Raw genomic sequence first — 2,555 nt, 5'->3', positions numbered from 1 at the left:
TCACGCCTGTAATCCCAACACTTTGGGAGGCCGAGGTGGGTGGATTATTTGAGGTCAGGAGTTCAAGATCAGCCTGGCCAACATGGTGAAACCCCACCTCTACTAAAAATACAAAAATTAGCCGGGCATGGTGGCGGGCATCTGTAATCCCAGCTTCTTGGGAGTCTGAGGCAGGAGAACTGTTTGAACCCAGGAGGTGAAGGTTATAATGAGCCAAGATTGCGCCACTGCACTCCAGCCTGTGAGACAGAGTGAGATTCTGTCTCAAAAAAAAAATCCATACAATATGATTCCATTTCTATCAAGCTGAAAAACAGCCAAAGCTAAAGTGTATTGTTTAAGAATACATACATAAGCGATCAGACTATAAAGGAAAGAAAAGAGATGACCATCCTAAAAGCTAGGAGGATGGTGACCCTGCGAGGAGGAAGGGTTTGGCCAGGGAGACACCCACAGGGGCTTCCAGGGTGCAAGTTCTAGTTTTGTCCCTGACCTAAGGCGTATTACCCAGGTGTCCACGTCATAATTCTTCATTCAACTGGACACACACTTTTATGCAAGTTTATGTACGTTAGGTGTATTTACCAATAAAAACAATGCTTCCAAAAATTTGAGAAAGGCTGGGGCCGATGGGGGTTGAGTGCCTCTGGCTGGGACAGTCCTGCCCAGAGAAGATCTGCCTCTCTTCTCTCCCTTCACCTGCTGAGAGGCAAGGGAGCCTCCAGTCTCACCATCTATGGGGTTCTCTCCCACCCGCAGGTGGTCTGGGCAGCAGCTGGTCCAGACCTGCCATGTCTCCGGTCCTGGGGTGAAGGCTCCCAGCCCCTGGTTCTCCCTGGTGGGCAGCTCCTTCCCAGATAGGCTTTTCCTGCCATGGAAAGATGCATCTGTGGGCTTAGGGGAATAGCCACGTGACCTGGTCCTGGGCCCCCAACCTGCCCAGTAAAGAGGCATTCTCCACAGAGCCCACATTAGCTTATTAGGATCCGAAGCAGATATTTGCCTTGTCCTCCATGTCTTGAGGACATCAAGGAGACAGAGGGCTGTATCAGGACAAGATTCAGACACCTAGGCTCTTCAACCCTGTGGCATCATTTGTTCCCAAAGCCCAGTCCCAAAGGTGGAGGCAAACAGGGCAGAATATTAGAGTCAGGCCTTTGGAGTAAAATACCCCAACCATGCTCCTTCCATTCCTCAACCAGAACGATCTGGTCCTTACTAAAAGTGAGCTGGAGCTGAGGCATTTCCCGTCCACCCTGAGGTCCCAGCCAGGTCCCTAGGCTTCCAGGAACCACTTTTTCTCCAGATATACTGCTGACACCTGTACATAAAATAGACTCCCATAAACAGGCATTTTCCAAAAGCTTTTAAACCACAGAGCGTTTACTTAAAGCCTGAGAAATGTAAGCCTTAGGCTCATTTTCCTCCAAAAGGAGCTCATCTGCGGCATTCCCCAACAGTGACTGCCAAAATTGGGCAGGAGAGCCCCAGGGCAGCAGGCCTGCGCTCCCCAACGCTCCGCAGGCCCAGCCACAGGCTCCCCAGAGCTCCCCTGCCACAGAGACTAGGTCAGGTCTGCCACAGAGACTAACAAAAACCAGGCTTCGGCCGGTCACAGTGGCTCACGCCTGTAACCCTAGCACTTTGGGAGCTACTCAGGAGGCTGAGGCAGAAAAATTGCTTGAACCCAGGAGGCAGAGGTTGAAGTAAGCCAAGATCGTGCCACTGCACTCCAGCCTGGGCAGCACAGTGAGGCTCCATTTCCAGGAAAAAAAAAAAAAAAAAAAAAGCAGGCTTCATCATCTCCTTACTCTGCCCTCCTCATTAGAGGGGAAAGAAAGCCACAGGGCAGAAGACAGGAAGGAGACAGCGCCCAAGAATTCTCAAGTCAGGAAAATGGCTTTTAACAGTGAAATCAAGTTCTGCTTTGTCTTGTGGAAGCAAGTGGAGCTAACTCCACCTTCAATTTCCGTGTGGGAGACGTGGCCAGGCCTGTGCCCAGCGGGGTGCTGTTAGCTGGGCCCAACAGCGGGGAGGCGGGTCCCTCTCCCCAGTCACCACTAGGGCCTCCCTCCTCCCTGCCAGCATCCTCCCTGCGCCCCATTTCGTCCCTCCTGCCTTTCCATTCCAGCTACTGCAGAGGGCAGGACTGTGGGTCTCACCTCCTTTCCTTCCCGGCGCCTTCTGCCTGCATGGTGGTTGGAAGCTTCTCCCTCCAGAGCACCTTTTGGGGTTGGATGCTCCCACCCACAGTCCACACCTGGACAGTCTCCAACTGTCCTTTCCAGGAGGTCCTGGACCCTGCACTGGGCCTTCTCTGTTCCCTTTGTGACTTTTTGCTTCCACTGTTGCCCTGCTCCAGCCAGTTCTCCATACAGCATCCTGGTGACCTTTGAAAATAAAGCTGACCTGACCTGGCCAGTGTCCTCCTCAGAACACTGCAGGGCTCTCCGTGTCTTTCAGGATGACAGCCAAAGTCCTCACCAGGATCCCCAAGGCCTGAGCCATCTGCCCTGCAGTCTCCCTGCTCTCAACCCTGCTCTTGACCTCCCATT

This window comes from Trachypithecus francoisi, unplaced genomic scaffold (genome assembly GCF_009764315.1).
Source record: "Trachypithecus francoisi isolate TF-2019V2 unplaced genomic scaffold, Tfra_2.0 Contig01461, whole genome shotgun sequence".
NCBI classification, from domain to species: Eukaryota; Metazoa; Chordata; class Mammalia; order Primates; family Cercopithecidae; genus Trachypithecus; species Trachypithecus francoisi.
This window is presented reverse-complemented; position numbering follows the sequence as displayed.